This window comes from Canis aureus, chromosome 13, assembly GCF_053574225.1.
Source record: "Canis aureus isolate CA01 chromosome 13, VMU_Caureus_v.1.0, whole genome shotgun sequence".
Taxonomy (NCBI): Eukaryota; Metazoa; Chordata; class Mammalia; order Carnivora; family Canidae; genus Canis; species Canis aureus.
Window position 1 is genome coordinate 67490324 of NC_135623.1, and position 17406 is coordinate 67507729.

Below are 17406 nucleotides of genomic sequence, written 5' to 3' on the forward strand. Positions count from 1 at the left end.
AAACTCAGAACTCAATGGTGGGAAGCTATCCAGTGACCGAATACAGCAGGTACCAGCAAGGTTTCCCATGAGAGCCAAGTACCCCTGCAATGAGTTATTTCAGTGACTGGAGGATACCATTGTTGCGCTTGCATGACCGTTTCGAAGCACCATTATGTGTGGGAAAATATGTAACATCATCACACTCGGTATATGCAAAGAAAACAAGTTTACAATAAAAGTTACCCACTTCCACAATTCGCCAAGCTTTTGATGTATCTCTAGATCAGTTATTTTGGTTTTACCGAATACACATAAAAGCTACTATCACATGTAGAATATACTTCAAGTTAGTCATCTCAAAATTTGTAAGATTTAAACGTAGATGGAATTAATAAGAAGCTCCTTGCCTGTTTTATATACATTTCTTTAATAGCTTGGAAGAGCTTGAAATCTGCTCATTATGTACAAGATATTTACATATCTTTTATTTAATATATTTACATATTTAAATGCAAACTATTTTTTAAATGACCTTCTGTTTGGGATGCCTGGGCAGCTTAATCAGTTGAGCATCTGACTTCCGCTGAGGTCATGACCTCAGGGTCCTGAGATCAGACCCTGTTTCCCACTCAGTGGGGAATCTGCTTTTCCCTCTTGCTCTGTGCCTCTCCCTTATCATCCCCTCTCTCTCTCTCCCTCTCTCTCTCTCTCTCGAATAAATAAATAAAACCTTTTTAAGAATAAAATAAAATGAACTTCTGTCTTAACAATCTCTAGATTTTCTAAGCAAGAAATGGGTTTAAAGAAAAAGAAATGGGTTAGTAATTTAATATAAAAATAATGAGGGATCCCTGGGTGGCTCAGCGGTTTGGCGCCTGCCTTTGGCCCAGGGTGCGATCCTGGAGTCCCGGGATCGAGTCCGTATCAGGCTCCTGGCATAAGGCCTGCTTCTCCCTCCTCCTGTGTCTCTGCCTCTCTCTCTCTCTCTCTCTCTCTCTATCTCTATCTCTATGTCTATCATGAATAAATAAATAAATAAATATTTTAAATATATATATAAAAATAATGATAGGAACTATGCCTTATTCATACTGATATCTCCAACCTAGCTCAGTGCCTGGCATCCATATAATTTAGTAAAAAAAAACGTAAATAAATGAATACACGAATGAATGAGTGAGAGACAATGAAGGAAGTCATCTGGAAATTAATATAGAAAATCAGACAAGATCTACACTAGTGAAAAGCTCTCACTTTCCAATAATTTTAATAAAGACATAGCCTGTATATGGGGACCCTTGCTACAAAGGTAATTTTATTTGTATTAATTTCATAAATGTTTCTTCCAAAAACCAAAGGCAGAAAGATCACAAAACAGAGAAGTTTGCACAATAGTTCTAAAGTTCTATAGTTAGTCAAGGTACTTATCCAAGACAAAAAAAATACTGTCAGTAGGGAAAAGAGAAATGTTTGTGTTTAGGGAATTGGTAAAGATGAGCTAAATTACATAAGCAGCATAAGATTACGCTAAGTAACAAACAGTCCCCAAATCTTAGTGCCTTAGAACAACAAATGCCTATTTCTCTCCTACGTGACATGTCTGTCATAGAGCGGCTGAGTTTTCTGCCTTTTATCTTCCGGCACTAGGGCCTGGCTGATGGAGCAGTCACCATCTTGAAGGTGACCAGTTGCCCTGCCAAGAAAGAAAGACAACTCAGTAGGGTCTTGTGGTACCAATGAAACGCTCTGGCTTGGAAATTCTAGTCACCTGATCCATAGGCAGCATAATCTTACCGCGTCTCCAGAAGAGAAAGGAAGCCGAGGTAGTCTGTAAACCATGGCTACCACCTTTAGAAAGTAAATCGTGGCTGACTGCCATCAAAACAGTAAAATCCAATATACTCCTTAAAAGAATAATGAACGAAGATGTATTTCAACCATCATAACGTGATTTTCTTTAGTTTGCAGGTAAGAAGAAGCTGCCTGAAGTTCCAGCATGGAGTCTTGTGCATTCTCACGTGCCTCCAATGTGGCAGGGCCGCACCCAACAGTGTCTGGGTGCCCACCCAGGTGCCGTTCCCTGGCACTCCCGCTGGTGCCTGCCTGTGCAGGAGAACGCCTCCAAAGAACATGGAACTGTGAATGTGGTCCCCGAGGAAATACATTTTCTTTGCAAGTTCTAAGGAGCAGAGATACTAGAGGGCAAAAAAGTTTAAATGCTAATATGGATTTCAAGGTTCTCTAGAGGGAGAATGATGTGTGACTGTGCGTGTGTGTGCATGTGCGCGGGCACGCGGGCTCACACCTCCCCCGGTTGTCCTTCCCAAGGAACCAAGGGAAATGATGTACAGCCCAGTAAAGAGGAAGAAGGATAGGGTGGCCTTAGGTTGTAAATTCAAAGAACTTCCAGAAGAACATTTAAATATTGAATATTGAATATCTCTTTGCAGGAGTCAACAAAGATTGATGAGGAGAAAGTGTGAAGGGGACAGGATTTATAATCGGTTAATGTTCCCAGCCTCCCCCCCCCCCCGGTGAAGAGAATGAGACCCCCCTCCTGCTGCTCCTCCCGCCTCTGCCTCGGGAGGAGCTTGTCTGGCAAACTAGTTCAAGGACTGAGTCGGGCAGGCCTGGGTTAGCCAGCCGAGGGCCCGAGAGGAAACCTAAGGAGGCAAGAAAAGTTAGTAGAAGGGAGGGAAAGAGAGACAACGCTGAGGGACAAAAGAGGAGAAAGACAACGACAGGAGGCAAGAGAGTAAGGCGTGCGGCTCGGGAGACAAAGGAGACTTGTTCTGTGAGGGTGAGGGTCACAGAAGAGAGGCTCCAACGTAAGTGATATGAGAAAGGATCATGGCAAAGACGGAAAAGGGATGCAGAAGTGCTCCCTGGGTTTACGAGTTGCGTCCCCTTTATTGTCGTCCAGGGGCTGGATGTTTTATCACTTGTGGTTACCTGGACATGCTTCTTTGAATGTGACTCTCTCGAAGGCTTGCATTTATCTTTAAAAACACAAATAAGAAGTTGCCCCATTTTATATAACTGCACAAATTAATATTCCATAACACACTGAAAAATATCAAAGTTTTTGAGTCATTTGTCAACAGGAGGGAAAAAAGGGGGGGGCTGCTTGCCCGCATTCTCTTCAGGGCCCTCCTCCCACAGAGAGAAGAGCGTCCCCAAGTCTTTCTGTGCTGCTGACGCGGCCGCCTTCACTGCCCCCGCCTGTGTTAGCACCATGTGGCCTCGGGCGGCCACGCACGTCCTGAATGCGCTGCTTCCCAGAGCCCGGGACCCTCTCAACACTCGGCCTGCTCCCCCAGCTCGGGGTGCCCAAGGCGCGTCGCGAGACAAAGAGGCTTCTGGCAGTTCCCAGCCCGGGAAGGGGCAGCAGGTGTCCGGGGGCCCAAGCCCCGCGACCAGGCCACGGTCCCCCGCGACCTCGGCGCCGAATGCTTGCCTACGACTGCAGGCCGCCCGCCTCTCTGCCATTAGCTAAAGGCCAACGCACATCTTATCCCAGAGCTCTCAAGTCCTCCCAAGGGTGTCTTTGCCGCAGTCTTCTCCAGCCCCACTTAGGTGCTAAATAAAGGCACTTGCAGCTCCAGCTACTCTTTTATTGCAGCTAAAAATTCTTATATCAAACTTCCTCAGTCCGACCTACGATGTGACTTCTGTCTCCCGATTAGACCCAGGCCGCCCCAGACCCTTTGGTGCAGTCTGGTGTACACCGAGCTCCGCTCCTGATACCACTGTCCCCACGGGAACGCGTGACCGCCCCACTCCGGGAAGCACCTGTTACGACCGCTGAAAAGCAAGCGGAGAGGACGCCTTGCGTGGAAGCGCAGGATCTGCTGGAGGCTCCACACCAGCTCGCGGGGGGAATTCCCTTCAATTCACTGCGGAGGCCCCAGGAAAGAACCATCCAGAGCAACCATGTGCCCTGAGAGGCAAAACACAGATGACACATCCCAAAACGCGGCTGAGTTTGAGCCCAAGTTTTGTGACTTACGCCACATCCTGAATCCAGGGGACACACTTCGTACCACGTAAACATACTTATTTCTGTTACTGAGGTGTATGTGACACACGCCGTGGCATCGCTTTCAAGTGTACGAGCTAACGACGTGCTGTTTGGAGGTGCTGTGAAGTGACCACAGTCAGTCCAGGTAACATCCGTGTCCTCACGTAGTCACAACCATTTTTTCTTGTGATAAGAACTCTTAAGATCTAGTCTCCCAGCTGCTTTCAAGTATGCAACACGGTGTTCTTAGCCACAGCCACGCGCCGTGCGCTACCTCCGTTACTTATTTATCCTATGGCTGAAAGCTTGTGCCTTTTGGACCCTGCACCCGTTTTGCCCATCCCTCAGCTCCTACCTCCGGCAACCACCAATCTGTATCTGAGAGCTCTGGGCTTTTGTTTTTTGGATTTTTGCAGGGTGTCTTGGGGGGGGGGGGGGCGTTGGGGATTTCATGTTAAGTGAGATCATACGGTATTTGTCTTTCTCTGATTTATTTCTTACAGCATAATGCCCTCAAGATCCAACCATGTTGTTGCAAATGGCGAGATTTCTTTCTTTTTATGGCTGAATAATATTCCGCTGTGCATATATACATTTTCTTTACTCATTCATCCGTCAGTGGACACTTCGATTGCTTCCATATCTTAGCTATTGTAAATAATGCTGCAGTGAACACAGAGGTGCTCTTTTCACATTATTGTTCTCATTTTCTTCAGATAAATATCCAGAAGTGGAATTGCTGGATCTATAAGCATGTTTATTAACATACCATACATTCTTAAGGAGCAGTCAGGGTCTATTTCTTTCTTCTCCAGGCATCCTGCCACTATTGCTTCAGAGATTTGATCCTTCACTCTGAAAAGTTAACAGCTGAAAAGTTCAAACAACCTTCCTCACCCACACCAATATCACACACACACACACACACACACACACACACACACACACACAAAGTTTGGTACATCTAAGTTCTAAGCTGCATTTGTCCCTACATCGTATCATTTTTTTTCTTTTCTCATTTGTAAATCCCACTATTACTTTTGAAAATCAGGTTAAAATTCACTAAATTAAACATGTCTTAGTTATAGTTACTGCAACTTTAATCTATACCTCTTGAGCAATTATCTGAGGTTTTTTTTTTTTTCCCAAATTTGCCATGCCAACAGGTCTAAGATTAGAATTTACATTAGCAGTTCTCAAGCCCATGAGTTCTAAACTAAGAAGAGAGAACCTACAGTTTTATTAGCTTTTGACAGAAAATAACATCCTGTTGCAAATACCTTTAAGTCAAATTTGTCATGCTCCAGAGGGCCCATTTCTTTTAAAAGTGCAAAACTCAGAAGGCCAAGGAATAGAAATAGAAGGTGTGATCTTGGGTGTGAAACATCTGACTGTGTAATTACTACATTAAATATTCCTACATTTCAAAGCAAATGAAAATTCTCTAATAATCAACTAGCAGTCACAAACTAATATGTATCTTATTAAGTAATCTCTTAACAGGAATGGGACCAAATATGAAGTCTGACCACACTAGCCTAGTTATTGTTTGATCTGCTTTTCTTGAACTTGTTAAAGAATATATCAGAAAAAAATATTCAGTATAAAAGAAAAAAATGATAAGAGAGTTTGTTAGAAAACACAGGCTGAGTCAAAGCCTGGAAGATACTATCAACTGGAAAATATTGAATGCATTTTCAGCAAGACTTATGTTACAAATTCAAATCAAGTTACCTGAATGGCACCAGATGTAGAAATTGAAAAACTTATTGCTAGGAATGTCAAAAATGGAAAAATAATACTAAACAAAGTGGAGCCATGCATAATTCTTGTTAATATATTTATCATCAATCACCAGTTTCATATCTACTGTAGGTCTCCGGTTCTTTCAAAGTTCTCTATATTTTTTTATTTTTTTTAACCTTCCAAAACTTTACTGTTGTAAAAGTTTCCACATAGCCTGTAGGTAGCCTGTTTAGGAGAAGCTGCTATCTGTTCACTATTTTCTCTTTGATATATTCATATAATCTTTCCCCACCAAAGCCTGTTCCCTCATATCATTTATAAGTAATGGTTTGGCATTCTTTCCGATTCTTTCCTGAACTGCTCTAAAACCAGCCCCTCGCCTCCATCATATACCCATGATCCTAATGCAGGCTCTTACCATCTTTTGCTTGAATGAAACCAGTAGATTCCAAATTTGTCTTTCTGGTTTCCCTGAAGGAATAGCTAACACTTTCTTGAGGATGAACCACCATAAAGACTTGCTCTACCAGATATTGAGACTTATTATAAAGTAACGATAATTAAGAAGATGTGGCATTAGTGCAAGAATAGACAAGTAAACTAATGAAGCAGAATAAGGAGTCGAAAAGGGCCCACACCTACCTGAATACTTGATTTATAACTAAGATGGCATAGCAGGGCAGTGGAGAAATAATGTTCTTTTCAACTGATGGTTCTGGAAGAAGTATGTATCCATATGGAAAATAATGAAATTACAGATTTAGCTCATACACGGGTGAGAATCAGTACCTGATATATTATACGCTTATGGTGAAAGATAAAGCTTAAAGCTTTTAGGAGCTGATAGATTTCTTTGTGTCTTCTGGTAGGAAAGGTTTTCTTAAGTAAGACATAAGAAGCGATCAAAAGAAGAAAAATTAGATCTATTTCAGTATATTAAAATTAAGAACTTTGGGATCCATCAAAAGATACAAATTAGTAGAGTAAAAACAAACAAAAACAAAAACAAATCCCAAGAATGGAAAAAAGTTATTGTAACATGTAAAACAAGACAAACATTCATATCCAAAATACGTTAAAAAAAAAAACACAAAACCCTACAAAACGTTAGAAATAGGCACAAAGCGTAGAAAAGGACACTTCATAAACAACACATGAAGTATCATGAACAGACACTTCATAAAAAAGAAACTGAATAGCTAACAAATGTATGAAAGAATGCTCAGTCTCATAAAATAACTAGAAGATCCAAATTTAAATCATAAGGAGATTCTACTACATGCCCACCAAATTGGCAAAATTTAAAAATCTGAGAGCCCCTGGGTGGCTCAGCTAGTTAAGCAGCCAACTTGGTTTTGGTTCAGGTCATGATCTCAGGGTTGTGAGATCAAGTCCCATGTTGGGTTCCACCCTCAGTGCAGAGTCTGTTTGAGATTCTCTCTCCCTCTCCCTCTGTCCCTCTCACCTGTGTTCTCTCTCTTAGTCTCTCTCAAATAAATAAATAAATCTTTTTTAAAAATAAAAATAAATTAAAGGAATGACAATAGCAAGTGCTGACAAGGACGTGGAACATTGAGAACGCTCAGACCACTTGAGGCAGGCAAAATGGCCGTGCCACTTTAGAAAATAGTTTGGCCTCTGCTACTAAATTAGAAGATATGTTTATCTTATGACCCAAAAAGGGCACTGCCTTGAGGAACGTGTGTGCATGTGCAAGAGGAGATGTTAAGGGATAGTCACAGCCACATTGCTTATATGATCCCAAAGTTGGAAGCTACTGATGTGTCCATCAACAGTAGATTGTCTCGTGTATCCATGCATGGAGAAGCACCTGTCAATGAAATTTAATAAGCTACAGCTCACAAAGCAAGTAATAGCGTAAGTGAAAGAAGCAAGGTGCAAAAGAATATATACAGAATGACTTCATTTATATAAAATTAAAAACAAGCAAAGCTAAACTGTAGTGTTTAAAGATTTCACACATTGCTGGTTAACTCTGCAGAGGGGGTAAAACTATAAAACTAATCAAGACCTTGATCATCATTAAAGATTGTGGTTAACCTAACAGGGTTAGGATTCAGGTCGGGCTTCGAGTTCAGGATTGAATCAGGGTTAGTGAAGGACAGAGTGTGAGGGGGAGAATGTGAACAGCAAGGAACTTCTGATGTGAAGGCAAGGCTCAATCTCTCACCTGGATGGTAGTTACATGGATATTCATTTTATAATTTTTCAAAAAATACTACCTTTAGGTTTTGTGTACTCTCTATATGATCTTTATTTTACAGTATAATCAGATTGAAAAAAAATATTTTTCCACTAGATAAATGGGAATCAAAGTACACAGACGTATTCCTTATAGACCCTATTGAGTTAATTATCTTTAGCTCAGAAAATAGTTGCTCCCATTAGAATAATTCTGAGTTACTATGTAGTCCTTGCAATTATACAGAGTAGAATCTTTCTCTATACCTCTAAACTTAGCTCTCAAAATTTTTTTTTATGGAGACTATAACTACTGTCATGGGAATGATATTCAGATAGAACCGAGATAAGCTATAATAAAAAAGGTAGGGGTGCCTGGGTGGTTCAGTCGGTTAAGCATCTGCCCTTGGCCCAGCTCAGGAGCCCAGGCCTCCTGGGATCAAGGCCCACATCGACCCCTGCACTAAGCCCCGCATTGAGGCCTGCATCAGCTCCCTGCTCACCCGGAAACCTGCTTCTCCCTCTGCTTCTGCTCCTCCCTAGCCCCCACTCTCTCTCAAATAAATAAATAAAATCCTTTTAAAAAGTAAATAAAATTTAAAAGATCAAAGTCAAATAACTGGGAAAGGTTTAATGCCAACAGGGAAGACAGTGATTGGCAATATCTTCCTGACCACAATGAGAAAACCCTGACGGGACTGCTGCCCTGCCTGTGACCAGAGCCCAGTTGGCTCAGATGGCCATTGCTGCTCTGTCTTGCTCTTTACAATTCTCTCAACATGGCTGATATATTAACATTTTAATTTTTTAAAAAATGAAATGTCTTAATTTGGGGATCTAAAATATTTGGCTATTCTATTGCTGCCACTACTGCCACCTAGTAATTGTGTAGCTTGTTATCCATTCATTTCTTCGATGAACACCCAGTTGCTGATCAAACACAAGACACTGCTGAACACTGCTCTTCAGAAGTTTTATCCATCACAGGCATCCTTACTTTCTTAACTCATGTAATTTCCAACAGTATTTTGGGGTAGATAGTAGATATGTTGTCATTCATTGCTTGGGTTTTTTAATTGGTTTTTATATTAGTTATCTTTTGCTGTGAGCAACCCAGACCAAAACATAATGAAAAAAATCATTTGTGGAGTTCCAATTCTGTCAATCAGCAAGGCAGGTTCCTCTAGTTTGGGTTAGCTCAGCTAATTTTAGCTGGCCTCACTAGTGAGTCAGCCAGCAACTGGCTGACCTAGGATGGCCTCGCTCAGTGTCTGTCCATGATGATAGGATGACGGGGTCGCACATATTTCATCATTTGGCCAGCCAAGCCACGTCTCTTCATGTGGCAGTCACAGAGTTCCAAGACCAGCAAAAGGGTAAGCCAAATGTGCAACCATGTTGCAAGTCTCTGTGCATGTCACATTTGCTAAAGTCCATTGGTCAAAGCAAGTCACATGGTCCAGCCCAGAGTCAACGCAGGAGGATATAAGCAAAGGGTATGAATATAAAAGTTGAGAAATCTGGGGCCATCTTGGCAATCCACTGTAGCCCTAGGGGGCCTTTCCTAAGATCATACTGTTCGCATATGGGTTTGGAAGCACAGTTCATGGCTTCTCATTTCTGGTTCAGTGTTCCTTCCATCAGGGTAAACAAACACAGGGAAGAGGGGAAGCTAGTGGAGATAGGAATTGGGAAGGGTGTGCAGGGGAAGACGATTAGGAAGTCAAACAGGGTAAATTTAGATTACAAAGGTTACTCAGTTAAAGTGGCTGAGGTAGTGAAATTAAGCAATTGCCACATGTTGCTTTATCTTCTGCAATGCAAACCAATTTTAAGATGCTATATTTTCTAAAGTAAATATGTAATATTATTGTAATATATTTTTTAAAAGAAAATTTATGAAGACAAAAAAGTCAAAAAGGCCAACATCATCATACCAAGAACAGTGTCACAGCTATTTTCTGTTAGCTGTTTCAATTTATAGTAAGAAGAAAGAATCAAGACCCTTTTAGTCTTCTCCAATCACAAACTAATTTGTTTGTTAATTGTATTGGTAATTAATTAGCATCACATTTGAAATTTTCCAGGTTTAAAGAAAAATCCTTAGAGAAAACCACTTTAAGTACATTTTCCTGGTTGAAGTATAAATTGCTACAACATTTCAGAAGATTAATTTATAAATATGAATGTGTGCAGAATGTATTCAATTAATTTGATAAAATCAATGAGGATACATGTCAAGGCCAAAAGAGGATAATAAACTAGAAGTCATGAAAAAAAAATTTTTTTAGAATGTTCTAATCATCAATGACATAAACGTGAAGAGCATTATCATTCATTGCCTCTTCTTATGCCCTTTCTCCTCTTCCCCATCTCCCCAGGATCACCATCTCCACACGGCTTCCTAGAGATGAGTCAGGAATCCTTTTTTCCCTAGTAAGTGTACACACTATTTAAGTCAGTTTCACAAAGTGGATGCCCATTAAATGTGGTTGCCTAAATGATAGCTAATGCAAAGAATACAGTAAAATATCAAAACTGTTGCCCCCACAATATTTATTTTATCAGTAGTATTGTAAATGCTGCAGAATATTGAGTCCTGGAATGCCAGAGGAGCTCCTCATTTGCAACTTCGGTTTTTCATTGTGCTTATCTCACATGAAGAACATCACAGCTCAATCCACAGTATGGAAAAGTCAACAAGCATAAGTACTTGAGGGGCCATGTTCGGCTGGTTTGGCTGCCACGGGGTTTGGCTCATACTCCTGCACTTCTTTGCTTTCATCCTTGAGCAGATTACTAGTGCTGAGACTCAGAGTCTTCATCTGTAAAATAGGATCCCAGCACCTACTCCAAAGACTATGTGAAGGATAGGATAGACTCAATCTGTACTTAGCATGTTTAGCACAGAGCTCACTGGGGATACTCTTTACACGACCATCTCTACTATTACTAATAACATCATCATTATATGACAAATAATTGATAGAGTGTTGGTTCACAAACTGAGATAATAGGAGAAACCAGATCTATTTCTAGATTATTCCCAGATTTTCTTTTTTTATTTGTTTTCTAAACTTCATTAAATCTCATTTACAGCAAACCAGAGAAGCCATTTCCTGATGTCCTCTCATGTATTAATTAGTTTGCCGAGACCCTTGTTTATGCCACCTGCAGCTCCTTTCCATATTCAGAGGACAGATGCTATTGGCCTTCCTTCACTCCCATCAGGACACTGCTCTGCCTTCTTCCTAGAGTCTCTGATCATCTTTCTATGTATATTTAAATGCACCACAGGGATTTTTTTTTTTAAAAATCGGGCTGATAAAGATGCAGCCTAGTTCTTTAAAAAAAAAAAAAGTTATCCTTCTGAAAAGATTAGAGATTTCAGTGCCAATATCCCTCTTAGAGAAAAGAAAATCTTTTCATGCAGATATAAGGAAGAAAGGCAAACTCTTTGCAAGGGGCAAGTCTTATTCCTCGTTGGGCCCTCATTGTTTAGTAAACAATATGTACATGCTAGAGGGAGAATATCTTGTTGAAACAATAAATGGCCTCTATGGACTTCCAAGTGCTTTGAGAAAATTGCTATTAATTTTCCCAATCATCCTGTAGCAATGAAAATCTCAGTTCACAGAACTGAATTGGGATCTCAAGAGTCAGGTGGCAATTGCACAGTAGAAAGGTCCCCCAGTGGTCTACTTTCTGAAAATATTTTGGTCATTTTTGTGAAGGGTTATTACTAAAAATGAATACCAAAGGTTCAAAAACTTTGTCAGCTATTCTGAAGAAAAGTTTTCCAAAAAATTAGGCAAGTCTGACTTTCCTTTCAGGATTACTTGAAGAATTGACTGAAATGGATCAGAAAAAAAAAAAGTGAAAAAATAGAATATGAAAAAAAAAAAAGTATGCTAAGAGCTGGTTGTGTCCTTCTAAGACACAGCATTAGGTTATGACTTCATTCACAGATGTGGATTCAAAGGATCTTTCTTTTTTTTAGGATTTTATTTATTTATTCATGAGAGACACAGAGAGAGAGAGAGAGAGAGAGAGAGGCAGAGACACAGGCAGAGGGAGAAGCAGGCTCCATGCAGAGAGCCTGATGCGGGACTCGATCCCGGGTCTCCAGGATCACACCCTGGGCTGAAGGCAGCGCTAAACCACTGAGCTACCCGGGCTGCCCTCAAAGGATCTTTCATATAAAATTGTTTGGGGTACACCAAAAAGTCTATTTAGATTAAAACTATTTTCTCCAGCAGTTCCTACTGATTCTTATTCATTTAGAGTGATTCATCAACTCCTATAATAATGACTCTGAGAAGGGCCATAATAAGTCACCTTTAGTGTGACTATTTTAGTGTTAATTAATTCATCCAAAGAAAACTAAACAGACTAGATTTTTTTTATATCAAAGGGTGTAGATACAGAGTATTTCTGCGGGGACGTCACAGTGGTGAGTCCTGAGCAAACAAGAGACAGCCAGAGGACATGAACATGGTGCTGTGGGACAGAATGCTGAGGCTGTGGGTAGGCAACTTCCTCTAAGCCTCAACTCCCTCCCTATTAAAGAGGAATAATTCTGTCTTGCTTAGCTCTCAGAGTCACAGTGAAAATCAAATTCAATAATATTTTAAAACATCCAAATGTTTAATTCAAATATAAAAAATTCAAGTATGGGTCCTAGAAGTGTGGCAGAGGGTCAAAAGGACAAAAACCATTCAGGCGGCATAAGAGTGAAGATATAAATAAATGAATACATAGATAAATAATATAAGAAATGTCAGTTATTAAGTTTTACTTGAAATTTCTCCTGAAAACAGTGTAGATATTTTTTATTCAAGGACATAAAATAAGGATTAAAAATAAGACAAGTTGCTGCATTAAATGAAGATTCTCTAACATTTTTAAAAAACCCTGGAGACATGAAAGTCAGTCTCTTTCCTTGATCTCTCCTTAAAGAAAAGGCAATAGCCAAAAAAAAAAAAAAAAAAAAACAGTGATATATTTTCAAGCCCTGATGTACACAGATGCCCATGAGATCTGAAATGAAAAAAAAAGAGCAAGCTGCTGAACTATATTCTTAGATAGATTTTATTATTTATATGTATGTTTGTAAATGCAGATTAAAAGGGCTAGAAAACACTCTACACTATTAATAGTGTTACCTCCAGGGGGAAGAGTGAGGCTGGGGAAAGCTAGGAAGGAGGGCTTTCTTTACACTTCTGTCTTATTTGAAATTTCTAATCATACACTTTATGATCTAAAAAAAATACAATGATAGATATTATGATAGACATGTACAGTGTCTTACCCTGGGGGATGGGCTCAGCTGAGCCCTGATAACTGAGAAGGAATCAGTCAGAATATCAGAGGAAGGAAAAAAAAAAAAAAGAGGAAGGGTACTTATGGCAGAGAACTAGCATGTGCAAAGGCCCGGGGATCTAGGAGGAGGAGAGCTATCCAATATGTGTAGTAGCTCAATAAAAACAAATCTTAGGTAAATATGGGAGAAGAGTGGAGGGTGATGGTAGAAGGGTGATCACCTGGCCTGTGTAAGATGCTAAGGAATTTGAACTTTATTCTAGCCACTAGGAAGCCATTGATGAATTGGGGGCAGAGGAGTAACATGCTCCAGTTTGTACTTTAGGGAGATTCCACTGGAAACAATGTGAAGAACGGATGGATTAGAAGGAAAACCAACTAGGGAAGCACTTACTATCATCAAAAAAAGAGTTGTTGAATGCTTGAACTAAAACCATGGAGAGGAATCAAAAAATCTATTGGTTATTTGCAACTGAAGTTTAAAATGGAGATCCAGCCAAGAGATAAGGCTTTAAGAATCAGCATTTCCCAATTCCATTATTCATATTTCCCATCACAACCTAAGAAAGACCCATATTATTTTTTACTCAGTATTTTTTTTACTGATATTAAGCCCCTCTTGAGCAGGAAAATCATGGGCTTGAGGCACTGTGATTTTCTAATACACCTTAATATAAGCACATAATGATTAAAATAGCATCTAAGTCTTCTCAAAAAAACAGCAACGATAACCATAACATGCTTTAGGACACACAGGATCCATTGCTTCCAATTCTAAAAAACTCTGTAAGTCTATGTTATTTAGCTAAATACTTCCTTGGAAAACGGGACCCAAAGATGTTATAAGTAATTTGTCCAAGGCTTAGCTTAGAACAAGTATAGTCTCCAGATCAGGTATCTTGGAGATGCAAATTATCGGGCCCTAAGTCAGAAATTCTGAAGGTGCAAGGGAGCAATCTATACTTTCAGAAACTCTCCATGTGAATTTGATGCCCCTACCTAAAGTTTGAAAACCTCTGCTTTGGGCCACCCACAGATTTCTTCAGCAAAGAGACTGAGGCAATTAGAAGAATCCAGGTGAGATCATTTCCAAGTCAGTGCTCTTACATCTAATAACATCTGATACTCTTTTTTATTATCCAGATCCATACTGTGCCTTTTGGAGCTCATGCTCAGTTCACTGACAACCATTAAATAAATCAATTGAGGATGAAGATGCATTAGTGGTTTTCTAGATCTCTAGTGTACCATTTCTCAAATTCCAGTCATTCTCATACCACAGCACCTTCATAATTCTGCTCCTAGTATGGATCACATATTTACTTAAAGTTTTTCTTCAAATGAATCTTTTTTTTACTTTAATAAATCAAGGGACAAATTTATACTACCACTACCACCAGAAAGTCAGTATCACTTGCTGTGAGTAAAAGTTAACTACAAAGACACAGTGTCAGATTCTATCCCTGTTTGTCAAAAGTGCTTCTCTTAGGGCACCTGGATGGCTCAGCCACTTAAGCAACTGCCTTTGGTTCAAGTCATGATCACAGGGTCCTGGGATTGAGCCCCATGTTGTGGGTGGGGTTGGGGTGGTTCCCTGCTCAGTGGGGAGTCTGCTTCTCCCTATCCCCCTTGCTCATGCCCTCTCTCACTATCTCTCTTAAATAAATAAATAAAATCTTTTTTTTAATAAATAAAATCTTAAAAAAAAAAAAAAAAGGTCTGCTCTTAAGCATTGCATTCCTGTAGGGGCACCTGAGTGGCTCTGTCAGTTGAGCATCCAAATCTTGGTTTCAACTCAGGTTATGATCTCATGGGTCATGAGATCAAGCCCCATGTGAGGCTCTGAGCTCAGCGGGGAGTTTGCCTGAAGATTCTCTCCCTCTCCCTCACCCCAACTCACAAACTCTCTCCCTCTCTCTCTCAAATAAATAAATTTTAAAAAAGAAAGAAAGAAAGAATGGCATGGCATTCCTCTATTACCAAGGATGGTTAGCCCATTTTAGAACAGCATTTAAGTTTCATACCTAACTTGATGCACACTGGATAGAAAAAGCATTAAAATGGACATGAGGTTCTCATTATGTGACTCAGTATTAGCTAACTGGATGAGCATGAGCCCCTAAAATCATTCCATTCCCGCAGTGGTTTATATCCCATACTTTAGGCAATGCTGGCTTGAACCACATGTACAGGATGAGATAAACCCTGAGAATGCACAGATTTAGAACAGGAAAGCTCCGAAAATAAAACTTCCGTATTTAAGAAGTGAGCAAAAAAAGAGTAAACAATGGCGACTAGAACACCACACCTGGCCGAACTGAGAAGGAAGCCCTTAAACTATACCCAAGGTTTTTATTTTATAGATGAGGAAACTGAGACACAGGGTGATTCTATGACTCACTCAAGTCCAGTCTAAAGTGAGAACTAAGGTCTGCTGAGCCCCATTTTAGTTTTTTTGTTTTCTTGTTTTTTTTGTTTTTTTGTTTTTTTTTTTACCCTACACTGCAGCTGCTTCTAAAGCTTAGGACAAGTGCCACATCCCAACAGCTCCAGCCCACTGACTACCTTCCCTCTAACATGAATTCTCTATGTTACTTAGTGGGTAGTTAACCAAGCAGTGCCTGAATGGCTGTTTATGTTCTACTGGGCTGCCTTAGCTCCCTCCAAAACCTCCTCTGAGAAAAAGCCATGTTTCATGGATCCTTTTGTCCCCTTTAAAGGAAATCTTAGGAGGTCCTACCCACAAGAGAAACTCAGTGAAATGTATGTTGACTGATAAAACTTAAAAACTGCAAGAAAGCATAAATGTTAGAGAAGAAAAAATTGTATAATTTGCTTTTGACAGTCATATAACATCCTCAAATTGTCAAATAAAATTTTCCTTAAGTAATTTTTTATCACATAATGTAAGGTCAGTGAATTAATAAGAGCAAGGGTCAGCACTATCCATCTAGTAAAGTTCAATATGAGAAAAATCTGAAGACTGAAATTAATTCCCACCTCTCAGCCCCTGGCTCTGGGCTGGTTAGCATTTTCACTCATTGGGTTCTGTGTCTGCACGAGAAGAGCCACAGCCGACGTTATAAGAGTGTAAAAGAGGGATCCCTGGGTGGCACAGCGGTTTGGCGCCTGCCTTTGGCCCAGGGCGCGATCCTGGAGACCCGGGATCGAATCCCACATCGGGCTCCCGGTGCATGGAGCCTGCTTCTCCCTCTGCCTGTGTCTCTGCGCCTCTCTCTCTCTCTGTGACTATCATAAATAAATAAAAATTTTAAAAAAAAAAAAGAGTGTAAAAGATATAGAACTGACAGGGAAACACTTGGCACGTACAGACCATTGAAAATCTATACAAAACATTCAACATTTGAGAAGTGAAAAATCACAATTTCTTTTATTCTTCTTCCAGGGCCCTAATCCACTCTCCTTTCCTCTACATGAAACAAAATAGATCCCCAAATAAACTGGAGGATAAAACCAGTACTTACAAACCCCTCAGTGAAAACCAAGAGCTGCACGTTTTGTCCTGGCGTTATGAATTCCTCCACTTTATAAACTTTAAGAGGCACCGAGAAACTATGAAGATGATCTGTTTCATTTTTGAGACATATAAAAATAAAATATGATGTATGGCTTCCTCAAAATTCAAAAACTAAGGAAACATTCTCAGTGGTACAGTAGAGTAGTTACACTAAACACTGGTATAGCAAACAATCCCGAAATAATTGCTTGTTCCTGTCAAGACAGGCGAGTTTAACGTGTGTGCAGGTGAAGTGAGGGGATAGCAGAGTAGCTGTATGTGAGCAATTAATTCTAGCGATGCTATTGACAGAAAAGTCCAGAAACACATCAGTGATCTACCTGAAGTCTTTACAGTGCTTCTACTTTTATAAAAATATTTCACATTTCAAAAAAATAAAAAAAAATAAAAAAAAAAATATTTCACATTTCCCCCCACAATCTTATCAAAGGGAGTCTGCAGTTTTACTCAGAGCTGTGAATTGGGTCTCATGGGCTGTGTAAGATTTGAACAGACCAAGTTATTTCCTACATGAATACATTCATGATAAGCAAGTCTTCGATTAGCCGTTGGCAGTGCAGCCACCAGACACACCCTTCTGCACCTTGGATTGATA